Raw genomic sequence first — 13,495 nt, forward strand, 5'->3', positions numbered from 1 at the left:
AAGCACCTACCCCTACTCTGTGTAAGCACTTTGCTGGGTGCTAGGGATTCAGCAGCGGACAAGGTAAACAAGATTCTGCCCTCCTGAATTCTGTCACCTGGCCAAAACATTTAACAAGTACACTGCTAGAATGTTATTTGAGGAAAAGGAATAATTCATCTTACCTAGTATTTCTTCTGAATCTTTCTTAAACGTATTTCTTGAAGGTCCAGACTCCTTTAACTAAGAAGTTCTATCTTAAATCTTTCTCTTTCCATTGTTATATTCATTCCTTTCTTGGCTACAATGTTGAGAGTTCAGATTGCAACTGCTATCATTTCTGGGGGGAATGGGGGTGGGACTGTAACCCTGAGAATCCTTGCTTTTCAAACTACACATATATTTTCTCTGTAAATATTGTACCATCTAATTTGCGTCTTTGGATTTTGTTGATTAGCCATCAACATGTGATTTAAGGAATACTGCATATGAGATGCAGAAATCATGACTCAGTAAGTTATTATTTTAAAGCTCTATTTTGGGATTTATACAGACTTGTGTACAGTCTAGTTTGGCTTTCAATCTAATCTGCAACTATTACTAGGTGGGCTTGTAGATCAAGTTCCACATCCATGTGTCTCTGGAATTCTACAGTGAAGCACAAGTGCTCAGGAGTTAAGAGAAGCAAACGTCCGAAATTATCTCCACGCAGTACCAAAAACTGTGGGCACCACGGGATGGGGAAAACTTACCAGGTATAATGAGCCAGTGACTGTTACTGAATTTCTTAAGATTATACTTTTCCCAACTACTGCAGACTGCTTCAGAATAGAAGAAGGTAAGTAAGCAGGGTGATTACAAGCAATCCTCCTCAGAAGTGAAACTCATTTACTCTTCTAAGTTTACCTCTATTTAAAATTATTTCAGACAACTCTCAAGCCATCAAGCCGACTGACTTTCAAAAAAATAAAAGATGCATTTCTTTACTTCTAAGTATTTGTCTTTGCAAAGGGCTCTCTGATACGGTAGCACAGAAGTTTGCACATTCTAAGGATCTGATGTTTTGCCCTCTTTAGGCATCCCGGCTGGAAGGAGCTACGGTGAAAGGGCACCTAAGGTGAATGGACAGATTGCAGATGGGTGCACATAGGAAAATGTGCAGATCCTATAATGTATTCTGAGGTAAGACAGCACACAAATCCATTCCCTATAATTTGAAAATCTCTCTTCTTTTTTTATTTTTTTTGAGACAGGGTCTCACTCTGTCACCCAGAGTGGAATGCAGTGGGATGATCATGGCTCACTGTAGCCTTGACTTGCTGGGCTCAGGTGATTCTCCCACCTCAACCTCCGAAGTAGCTGGACTACAAGTGTACACCAATATGCCCCGCTAATTGTTTTGTAGAGATGGGGTTTCACTATGTTGCTGAGGCTGGTCTCGAACTCCTGGGCTCAAGCAATAAATCCACATTGGCCTCCCAAAGTGTTGGGATTACAGGTGTGAGCCAACATGCACAGCCTGAAAATCTCTCATTGACTAGAATGCACTTGAAGACAAGAAGGAACTTAATAGGTTAACAGTAGAATGTAATGCTATAATGTTAATAATACTCTAATCCTTCCCTATATCAAGAGGACCACATTCAGAGAGATTTGACACTTCTTTCAGCCCCAGTTTCCTTGTCTGTAAATGGGGTGTTTCGTAAGAATAAGATTATGCATATTAGTCCTCTTTCATTTTTAGAAAAAAAAAAATACAAATGGGGGAATAAAAGAAGGCAAAAAGATAATGGAGAAGCGTCCCAGTCTACTCAGGCCTGAATCCAAGAAGGGACAAGAAAAGGGGCACTGGCTTTTCTTGAAGTGAAGGAGGTAATTGTTCTACAGACAGTCTCCTCCCACAGAACTAGGGCTTTTCAGCGTCAGTCACTCTCAGGGGGAAAGGATAGGGACTTGCAACAACTCTCACTTAGGCTGCATCAATTTTAGTTCATATTACTATTTTCAAACACTTAAAACTGTAGCTGACACTCAAATTCCTGAAGTGCTGGCTGTTTTTCTGGTGCTGCTTTAAGGGCTTTACATATAGTTTTCCATCGAATCCTTCTAATAACCCTATGAGATGGATACTATTTTTATTCTCATTATGCAATTATGCACATGAGGAAATGGAAACATAGGGAGGTTAATTAAAGGCACATAAAATGTATTCATAGGCTGAAGTTCACGTTAAAAAGAGCAAATAACTAGACCATGGGGGTGAGAAAATATTTTCTGAATATTGGAAAATAACACATAGCCCCAATCTTAGTCCATTATCAACATGTTCAAGAAATAGCTTTAGCAGTCTGTTATCATACCTGCCCCTGCCCTGAAGGCATGTGGGAGGCCATCAGGAGCCATTCTGCTTTGGGTTGTTCACAGGGACCTCTCCTCCTTGCTTCTTAGTTCACTCTGGGGGGCCAGGATGCAGATTCTGATTAGGATAGGTCCTGGGGAAGTGGCTTTTTCCTTCTTTTAGTTCTCTGACCCCAGTGTAACAAAATCTTTAAACCTGTGTCCCAGAACAACACACAGGAAAGAATATGAAGCTCTAAAAGAAAGGCCTAGTCATGGTACCAGTGGAGTCCAAGACCTTCAGGTCAAGAACTCCTGCTCTGGAGCAGGGCTGGGAGTGGGGGCACGCTTTGCCCGTATCACTGCCCAGTGAAACCAGGCCTGCTTTGCAGTGCCTGTTAGCATGTCAACCCAGGATTACTTAGGCCACTTCAGGAATCCCAGGATCTAGTCACCCATCTGGGACCTTTAGGTCAGGAATAAAATGGAATGGGCTAGATTTCTGAGCGTTTTCTAAAAACTGGAAAAATTCCATTCAGGCCTACATGTAAAGACCTATAGTATTTCCCTGAGAAAATGACATGTATCCTTTCCCCTGGGGTTAACTTTTAAAAGTTTTAGTTCAGAATTTGTATGTGTCTTTTCCATTAGACACAGAGTTATCTCTTGTAGTTCAAACTTATATGCACTTTTCTTTCATTATCTCCTTTACATCTAAATATCTAGTTAAGATATGAGGCAAAGAGATAATCAGTGATTATATAGGAAAGAAAGTGATTACAGCAAAGAATTTAATGACAAAGTTAATTCAATTATTGCTTCTTGAAATTCTTTGTGTAGTATTCTACATGCCACACTAAGCTTTCTTAAAAATTCTGTACTCTTTGGTCTAATATCTTTGTATAAAACTGATAACCTAACCAAGCTAAAACTAGTGAGAATAAATAAGTAGGAGGAAACTCATTTTTAGAACTGGAGAGGAAAGGAAAAAACTCCTCAAGGTTGATTTTGACATCAACTATAAATTCATTTGGCCTTGTGAAATTATAAAGACTCATGTGCAAAATTCTTCCATGTGGTTGTTTATATAATTTTCAGTAGTGACAAAATAATCTCTTTATTTAGTTTTACAGGTAATTTAATAGTAGAACAAAGTATCATTTGATTCAGTTGGTTCCAGATCACCATCCTAAAGTAAAAGTATATCAGATACTTTGTGAACAGGTGGGATTGGTCTTTGGAATGTCTTGGACCATCACAGAAAGCAGCATACTCTAAGTAAACAAATTGAAACCCACCCTCCTACAAATAATGAATTTGAGGATGTCTCATGACAGTGAAGGAGGACTTGAGAACAACACATAGGTTTGTTATGAGTAATTACAGAGTTATCGGAATTAGGCATATCATGAAAGAAGTACACAGAACATGGCTTTTAAAGAATTATGCTTTGTCATTTTAAAAACCATTGCTTTTAAAAATTGTTTTAAAAATTGTTAGGATAATTTAAATGTTCAAAGTATATGACACCTATCCTCTGTTTAGTGTGCAGAGATTACTGAGGGTAAGGAACTGAGTGAATATTTGTGAAGTAATAATTCTTGCAAAACATTGTTTCTCAATAAAAAGAAGAGAAAGCAATGTTGAGAAGTAGAGAAAGAACCAGTATAATTACTGCTGCATTGGGCTTGGGTAGTGCCTTCAAATTCCTTTTGCATATATTTACCATTCCAATTGCCCTGTGAAATGGAAGATCTAATTCCCTCTCACCTTGCCTATTTAATTGCAGAGTCTCCCTTAACACTGGTTTTTCTCAGTCTATAATGGGCTAGGAATTCTTGTATCATAAAAATAGTCATTACTCCACTTTTGAGTTACTTATTCATTATTTCTTTTTAAAACATTAAAACTTTTAAAAAAAGTACTTTGTAATAGTTGCTTTCCCATTTATCCTATGTTTGCTCTTGAACCCCTCTTTATGGTATTTTTTGTGACACATCTGATTCTGCTTTCTTGACAACAATCAGGCTAGTAATCCCAAAACCCAACGTAATCTTTTCCTAGGTCTCTCCCCCTCGTTGGTGTCTGTGGCACCTGATACTGACCGCTGACCCTTCCTCTCTCTGATGGTCTCTCTGCACTATCCTGGTTTGTCTCCTATCTCTTAGACCCCTCTTTTCTTTTCCTCTATTTATGCATTCTTCATTCTCTTGCTTATCACTCATGTAAATATTTCCCAAGGTTTTGCTTTCCCTTTTTCTCTCAACAAAGACCTTTTGAAGTTTACTCCCATATCTATGGCTTATAGTGTGGCCTTTTAGCCAAAGGGTTTGCTAGTCCTAATCTCAAGCATTCCTGCTGTGCCCCAGGACTCTGTTTGTAACTCAGTGTTAGTTGTCTCCACTGGGAACACCTGTGGTAGCTCATACTCAGCACTATATAAAATGGAACTCTATTCAATTCCTTTAAATGCTTTTCATCTTTCCTTGATATCTTGGAGTTATCTTTGATAACTGCCTTTGTTGTAACTAACACTCAGCTCCCAGAACTGTCTACCCTCATCCACAAAATCTGTTGCACCTGGATCCTCCCCATTCCTCCTGTTACCGCCCCCTTCAGGTCACCAATAGTATGAAACACTGACAGTGCTGTCTGGACCCTCTCCTTCCTCCAGTTGCTCCTTCTCACATCCAGGCTGCCAAATTAGATCTTCCCAAAGTCTTGCTCATGGCAGGCCCCACTTAATACCCTTCCACAGCTCTGCAGCAGAGTGCAAACCCCTCATACCTAGTCCTAATGCTTCATTTCCAGTCTTTCAAAAGAGCTCAAAAGGAGCCATCTCTAATAAACCTAACTAGATATTACTGTTACCTAGATTAAAATAGACTTTACAAACTTTCTAAATTCTCAGATGCTCGTGATGTGAGGACATGTATTGTTTTAAGATTCTTGGTGGCGGTGTCTGTTTTTCTCCACCTTTGTGTCCTCACAGAACTCACTGTAGTGACAGGCACAAAAGATATATTCTATACATACTCACTGAGTGAGTGAATCCATGCTCTGGTGGGTCTGTATGTATGGGGACATATCTTTAACCACTCTGCATGGAAGTTGTGAATGTTATTTGATCTTCTCTACAAGACTCTAAGTCTCGGAGCCTAGGGCTCCAGTTTATGAAACTGCATCCTGCACAATACTTAGCCTGTGGTCCTCCACATTGAAAACATCCACTATATTGATGGATGAACAGTGCCGACTCTCTTCTGTTCAGAAAACATAAGTTTTTCCAGAAGCAGACTTAGTAACAGGCAGCATAAATGGTGGGAGAAAGAGCAGGGTTCTGTTTCTGACTCTGTCACTCATTATGCTGGGAAACTTTTGTTATGACACTTGCATTATTTGGGCCTCAGTTTTCTCATGTGTACAATAGTGGGTACAGACCAGGTAACCTTTAATCTTGCAGCGCTGATAAAAAGTTACAACTGGTACACATTCCTCAGCGAGAACAAATGATTCAGAGGCAGAAGAAAAGCAAAAAAGAAACTGCCCCCCATAAAAAAAAAATTCTGCTGATGAAGTAATAGGGTGTGTGATTATGGTGCCCAGTGTGAGGTGACTGGTGGAAAGATCCGACTTGAAATTTCCTTAAAGCAAGAAGTCCTTAAAGAATCCTCACGCCTGCTCTCAGTCAATCCTAAATATTCCAACTCTAAGGGCAGTAGTGCATGTGGCCTCTTTTATTGTAACTAAGGATGTGAGAAGTCTTCACAGATATGGAGAAGCACTAATTTTATATAATGAAATTTGCCATGAGCAGAGGAAGCACACACGAAACTGTCACTAGCAGCTGTAGATAAGAATTAAAGATGCATTGCTGCATGGGATGAGATGGCAAGATGAAGAACAGAACCCTGAAAATCAGCAATGGGCCCTAACAATTACATGTAGACAATCATATCTATGCACTGTTTGGGAGAGCAATATGACACAGTGTAACTTGAGCCAATGGGCATTGAGACCAGACTTGCCAAGGGACCTGGGAGGATTTCATAAGAGGACAGACTGTTAGAGTCTGGAGGGGCCACAAGTCGATGACACAGTTCCAGCATGACACCTGTAGGTAACTCTGGCTCCATGAATGAACTTCTCTCAATAATTAGTTATTCTGAGCCAGGTGTGGTGGCTCATGCCTGTAATCCCAGCACTTTGGCAGGCCGAGGCAGATGGATCGCTTGAGCTCAGGATTCGAGAGCAACCTGGGCAACACGATAAAACCTCATCTCTACAAAACAAACAAACAAACCCCAAAAAACTAGCTGGATGTGGTGGCACGCATCTGTGTTCCCAGCTACTCAGGAGGCTGGGTGGGAGGATTGCTTGAGCCCGGGAGGTAGAAGTGGCAGTGAGCTGAGATTGCACCACTGTACTCCAGCCTGGGCAACAGAGCCAGACCCTGTTTAAACAAAAAAGAAAAAGAAAAAGAAAAAGAAAATTTATTTTGTGATTTACTGATCAAAATCATCATTAGGACCTTCAGAATACTTTTTTTTTCTTGAGACGGAGTCTTGCTCTGTCATCAGGCTAGAGTGCAGTGGTGCGATCTCAGCTCACTGCAACCTCCACCTCCCGGGTTCAAGCAGTTCTACCTTAGCCTCCCAAGTAGCTGGGACTAGAGGCATGTGCTACCACACCAAGCTAATTTTTCTATTTTTAGTAGAGACAGGGTTTCACCATTTGGTCAGGATGGTCTCGATCTCTCGACCTCATGATCTGCCCACCTTGTCTCCCAAAGTGCAGGGATTACAGGTGTGAGCCACCACGCCCGGCCCCCTTGGAATACTTTCTTACTTCGACTGGCTATGTGGAAGGAAGGGTGCTTTTGCCTATTAGAAAATAAGTAAGTGTCTTGCTTTATTATATATTTGGAAAGCAAATGTCTCTAAAATGGACATAGGATTTAGCTGAGCTGAATTATAACAACAGACAATGTTACCCAAAAACAAATTTTCCCATGATTAATATGAGGCAAAGAATAAGAAGGCCTCAGTGTTATAACTGAACTGTTCTGTTTTCTGAAAACTCTGCGCTCTCTTTGTGCCTCTATGGTTTTGCTTCTTTCTGTTCCTTCTGCCTGGAATGCCATTACTTCTGCCTTCTACTTTACAAATGCCCACTCTTTTATGATCCAGTTTAATGTCATTTTTGGTGTGGAGCTCTTTCCACTGCAACAGGCTCTTTCCTCGGGGGCTCTGTAGCATTTTGTGCATACTGGAACACTTTAATTCTGCATTTGTATTTACCCCATTATGTTCCAAAGTGTGGGGATGGGGTCTTATTCCTATCTTTATCCCTAATCTTAGCTGAGGACTTGGTGCAGAAGGAGGATCTGATAACGTTTGATCAATGACTGAATTAATGACTAAAGGAATGAATGAATGACTACCAGAAATTACTGCATTAAGTGACTATGGGAGAAATCCAATTAAATTGGTATTGTAGGGAAATAACAAATTTTGTAAAAAGAGGGCAAATTTTAAAGATAGAGGTAGATTTAGATACAAAGTTTCAAGACCTGTGCTTTTTAAAAATAAGTGTGTCCCCAAATATACAAAGTGGAAACTCTGGGAAATTAGAGCAAATAAAAAAAACGAACTGGCCTTCCAATGTGTAAGTGCTGAACTAAGCACTAAAATCTCTAAATAAAGGGTATAAAAGGTAGCGAAAACATTCCGAAGAGATTATATATCAACGAACTAAGAGGCAGAAAGGTGACTTTTTAAAAAGGGAAAGACTATCTTTGATGACATGAAATCCACATTTAACAGATTACTTGGCAATGAAATGGCAGAAAAACAGTTTAAATGAAAAGATAAATCTACAATTCCTTACAGGACATAGAATAAAGCAGAATGCAGAACACTCTGGGGGCAACGAGAGCACTTAGTTATACCAAAGATGCTCTATCACTGCTTAACTGATATGGAATTTATTAGAAAATTAATAACAAGCCATTGGATAGTGACTGTCTGTGGTTGTTATTCCATTCCATTTTGGCTATATTTTCTCTGCAAATTAGTGTGACCCTAAAATGTTTTCAGGATTGTCCAACTTGTCCTAAATTCCATAAATAAACTCTTTCAGAGGATGCTGTTTTTTGCCATGTCTCTATTACGGTTCTTCACAGATGGACCATTTTTGTCCTTCCAAAGTCTAAGAATAACTCTTTCAGTTATCAAGACATACCAAAATCCAGTTCAGCTGCTCCTGTGGGATTCCAGTTAGTTTAGACACATCTGCTGAGATACATGCATTTGAATCCAAATGAAGCTTTTGTTTGATTATACATTTTGAACATTTATGGAGGTTTTCTGGGGCCAAAATGTTTTTCATTTTTTGGCACACCAAACAGAGATCTTCAGTTATAAACACTGCCTTCTGAGCACCTCCAACAGAAATCCAATCTTTTCATGTGAACAGGTGCCTCAGGAAGTTTCTGGAAGGTTTTACACTGAATCAGCTTTCCGATTGGAAACTTTCTGAACATGCAGTCAAATTTGCCAGAGACCTTCAAACTTGCTTGAGCAATTTTCACTCATACAGACATACATTCACACATAGAGACAGCCCAAGTAAAAGCAAATCAGAGCCCTGTAAAACTGAAGTATGTTTCTAAAAGGTTAAATATCATATGCAACCAAACTGAACAAAAAGAAATACACAGCAGGAGACAGAATGGACAGATAGCAAGAGGTTCTTCATTGAGCATGTCTCCCTTAAAGCCTTACCTAGAGTTTAAGCTATACATCCTTTCAGAAAAGTTTTCTAATCTCATTTGGTTTCAAATATATACTCAAGCATTTGCATTTTTAAACACGGCACCATAGAGTATTGCTACTAACTCCTTTCACTCACAAACCCGTTCAAACAGTTATTTTGAAACACTTTCTTCTCTAACACAAATGGGTAAACCAGATTTAAATGTAAAGGAAGAAACAAAATTACTCTTTAAGTCAGAGGTTCTTTAGCAAAGTCCTCATCTTACCTGATTTCCTATAACTTTTACTTTCCAGTTTGAATACAGCATAGACTAAAAAGTTGTTACAGAGTAAAACAACTTTTTAAGCCTTATGCCTATAAGATTTACAGAGTAAAATCACTCCCCCAGTGGCCATGCCTGGAATTCAAGAGGAAATCTGCTTTCAAGTTGTTCTTATGGCCCCGAACCAGATGCTGTAAGGTGGCCAGAAACCTTTGTCTACACCCACTTAGCAGATTTCTGGCTCGTTATCAGGGAATAAAAGGTTTATTCGCAGAAATGAATAATTTCCTTCAAAATATCCCTTACCCTATTTACATGCTCGCATATTCCTTCCATTTTGTTTTCCCCCCTACAGCTTTACTAAGGGAATTAATTATCTGGAAGAACGGGAACATACAGTAAGTACATCTGAGTTACAGGATGAGACACAGTATGTCATCTATTAGGCCTGGCTAAGACCAGCAGCTGATGCTAAATGGGAAGGAACATGCACCAAATGTTTTTTAATCACAAAGTTAGTAATTAATTGCTCTTTAAAATACATTTTATGCTTCTTTCTGTCTGTGTACATGAAATGCACATTTATTACATGCCAAAAATTACAACATTATGGTTTAAATGTGACTGGCACGGAAGTCCGGAAATCAGAGCTAATGTTCCCACAGCAACTTTAATTCTGTCCGTGTGCACATGTAGAGCTATAATAGTCTTCCGTTTCAGGATAATACGTATAGATGGTTTTGGGAGGGAAGCTAAAGACCCATATCCTCAACTGTAGTTACAGGAAAAAATCAAAGGATAAAAGCTGTGCTCCTTTCCACATACGTGGATAAAAACAATGTCCCCACACCCAGTGTTGTGTAATCAGGGAATGAAAGAATCTGCTGTGATGCCAGCACTCAAGGGGACAGTTTCTGTTGCTGTGGGAACCTGAACTTTGCATTTCCTGACTTTGGGGTAATTAAAATGTCAGCCTTAATGTGGCATTAACGGAGTTTGCCATAAAAATCCTCTGTTTTGTTCTCTAAAAAATTGCTTAAAAGTTCAAAATGAGCCAAATGTACTAAAAATTTTAATCTCAGAGACTTGGGTGGGTGAAGCAAATGGTTGGGAGGGGGAGGCCAAGGAAGGCGGATGGCAAGAGTTGGAAAAGGAAGAGCCCACTGGCCTCTGTGAGTGGCCAGCCCCAGCAGAGTGATGCTACAGAGCTAAAGTTAAACCCACCCACACAACAGTTTGGAAATGTGTAAAGGTTCAATGAAAAATAAATAAAAACTGTTCAAGCGTAAGTGCATCTTGGCAAGGACACAAAAAATGAGATAGTCTGATGAGGCCAGTGTAAAACATGGGAAGGTGAGTCACCACGGATATCAGCTTGCAACAAAAGAAAGACATCAGAATAGGTGGATCTATAGCAGAAGTAGGGAGGACAGCCACAGGGAGGAAAATCACTTCTTTCAATGGGAGCCTTATTTGGGGGAAAACAAAATGGAAGAAATATGCAAGTAAAAGTTCTGGTCGCGTCTATCACATGTATATGACTGTGATGTGCTACAGCTTGATAGCTGTCAAGAAAGGTTTTTCATATGGAGAGCTTCGTCTGCTTTACTGACTTGGTTTAGTTCTGCTTAAGCATTTAAAGGGAGCACTTGGCTCAGCTCATACTCAGCCTGTTTAGTAGGGAACTGCTCTATCAAACACCTAGGGTGTTTTTTACCCTTCCGATTCCATAACTCATCTTAATGCCTTCCATTATCACCATGTGAATTTGCTTACCATTAGATTTTTAGCAATGGTGAAGAGATGATAAGCTAGGGGGTAATGGGGGAATACTGTTAAAAGGAAATTGTGTTAGTAGGTGCACTGCAAAGCAACATACATTTTAGCAGCATTATTAACCTCATCATCTCAAAACAGAAAGCATATCTCAACTATATTTCTTCTTGTTTTGAATACTACTGGGATCTTTTGCCAAATTTGAAGAGGCTCAGGAAGTGAAATAGCCAACTGAGAATTTAGGGGGTCAGACTTGTCATCTTTGCTGGAAAACACAGCCCGTGTCCTTCATATGCAAAAAAGATGGTGGATTACCCAACCATGTCAGTTCATATGCAGAGCTGACTTTTCTTTTGTGGGGATGCTTTATCCATCATGTTTTACAACCCAGTCACCAATATGAGTAGTTGCACATTTTCAAGATGCATGTTCAGAGCCAGGAATGCCATCTTTGGGCTCAGAACAGAGAATTCCAATAAGAAATGCTCTCACAATGAGAGTAAATCCATAAACACCCCTCGGTACTCAAATGAGTTAACCACAAGCGAGTCTTTCATCTACCTGGGTGTCAATTTTCTCAGTTTTCTCATCTGTAAATTGGGAAGGATCATACTGACAGGAAATGGGCATTAAAACATGACTAAGAATAATTTTGCTAAACACATGACAAATAAAAAGGTGCTATAAAAATTCAGGCACTTGTGAAAGCTTGGAACACTACACACTGGTGGAATGTTTCTGAAGTTAAAGAGACTAACAAGTCAAGGGCACTATTTTTAAATGCCCCAAAATCTGTTAGTTCTAAATAGGAACTGAATATTTTACCTTAAAGAAATTAGGCTTTTAAATTAATCTATGGTAAGAATGACATTTGAAAGTAAAAAAAAAAAAAAAAAAAAAAAAAAAAAAAAAAAAAAAAAATACTCTTGAATGCAAGAAGAGCATCCAAAAATTTTAACAGCTTAAAATAAACCTTTTTCCTGTCTTCTCTCAAGCAATCTCCAAATGGACAGATTTCTGTGAATCTTTCCTAAAAACAATTTTCTTCTAAGTGTAGGCTCAAATCAGGACAAACTACAATCCAAATATATTTGGAGCAAAGTATAATCAATTTAAACAACAGGTTGGAACAGAGAAGACTTACACATCTTAATGGCAAAATCAAACTGTCTAAAAACAGCTGGAGATCAGGTTTCTCCTCCTGGTTTGTTCTTCCAACTGAGCTCACATCCATTGGCTTCCCCAGGGCCACCAAGTAGATGTATGGTGACACCACACTCTTGCTGTTCCTTAAACTTACTTCAGGCCAATGCTAAGGCCTGGCCAGAGGATGCTTATGATACAGCACCGTAAGTGAAGCCCAGTGCTTTTTCTATTCAGCAAAACATTCATTTTTGCTGCAACAGAAGATTTCTGGGCCTTAAGGCAATTCTATGTAATCCACACCCATAAGGTGCGGCAGAAAGCCAGGTAAATGAAGACTTGCGTGGAGAAACTCCAGGCCCTTCACCACAGGAACAGGCGATTTTCCTGGTGGGAAGGGACACTGTGCACATGCCTATTGGGCACTGTGCCATGGTACTTTCCAATTCTTTCTGTCATGACTATTACGCTGGAGATTGCCAGGCAAGAAGGTCCAAGGATGTGACGATTAGGACGGTCCTCAGGACACAGTCCCTGCTTCTGCCCCCTGGTTTCTCTACAAAAGCCGCAACTTCGACTGTTCAAATCACATAGGCCACAGAGATTTAGCTCATGTTACTTCCCTTTTCATTTTCTAGTGACAGTTAGAATATGGTCTTAGCCTAACCTTAAGTAGAACAAGCTCTCTTCACCCCAACACTGCCCCCAGGTCATTTCCCTCTCTTTAGAGATTATCATGATGAAGCAAGTGGAGAATGGAATCTCCTGGACCAATCTGTCTCTTGCCTTCTTTGCAGAATGTTACATTTGTTCTGTCAGAAAAATAACAATAAAAGATTTGGAAACTCATTTCCTAATAATTTTTGTCTTTGTGGACAAAATTTTATTTTTGAAATAAAACTCTGTGGGTCTTATGTTACTCATTTTAAGAATATGCCAGTTACTTGCATGTTACCAGACATCCTTTATGGAGATCAGTTCACAGGAGTTGTTGGGTATCTTAAGACTAAAAGGAATATTCTTTTGGATTCGACTCCAAAGTTATTTCATTCCTTTCCATTGTCAACACGTTTCTTTTTCTCTGAAGTATTGGGTTACATTTCAGAAAAAGAAAAAAATCTCCTAAACGTGATTTATCAACTTGCTTAAAATAGAACTAGAAGAAGTGACTCCCAGATTAGTGGGAAGATGGCAAAAATAAACAGCAAAGAAGTGATTTCA

At 39.4% G+C, this 13,495-nt stretch overlaps 1 protein-coding gene and 1 long non-coding RNA gene across 7 annotated transcripts in view; one reads left to right on the forward strand and one right to left on the reverse strand.

Moving 5' to 3' along the window:
• ZBTB20 (zinc finger and BTB domain containing 20) overlaps window positions 1-13,495 on the reverse strand; it is an 831,659-nt gene that overhangs the window by 34,357 nt on the left and 783,807 nt on the right. The window lies entirely within an intron of this gene.
• LOC104680814 overlaps window positions 1-13,495 on the forward strand; it is a 37,560-nt gene that overhangs the window by 14,291 nt on the left and 9,774 nt on the right. The window contains exons 5-7 of the long non-coding RNA XR_750510.2: window positions 634-817; window positions 907-1,161; window positions 9,711-9,753. This is a non-coding gene — a long non-coding RNA (uncharacterized LOC104680814). The remainder of the gene's footprint in view (window positions 1-633; window positions 818-906; window positions 1,162-9,710; window positions 9,754-13,495) is intronic.

This window comes from Rhinopithecus roxellana, chromosome 1, assembly GCF_007565055.1.
Source record: "Rhinopithecus roxellana isolate Shanxi Qingling chromosome 1, ASM756505v1, whole genome shotgun sequence".
NCBI lineage: Eukaryota > Metazoa > Chordata > Mammalia > Primates > Cercopithecidae > Rhinopithecus > Rhinopithecus roxellana.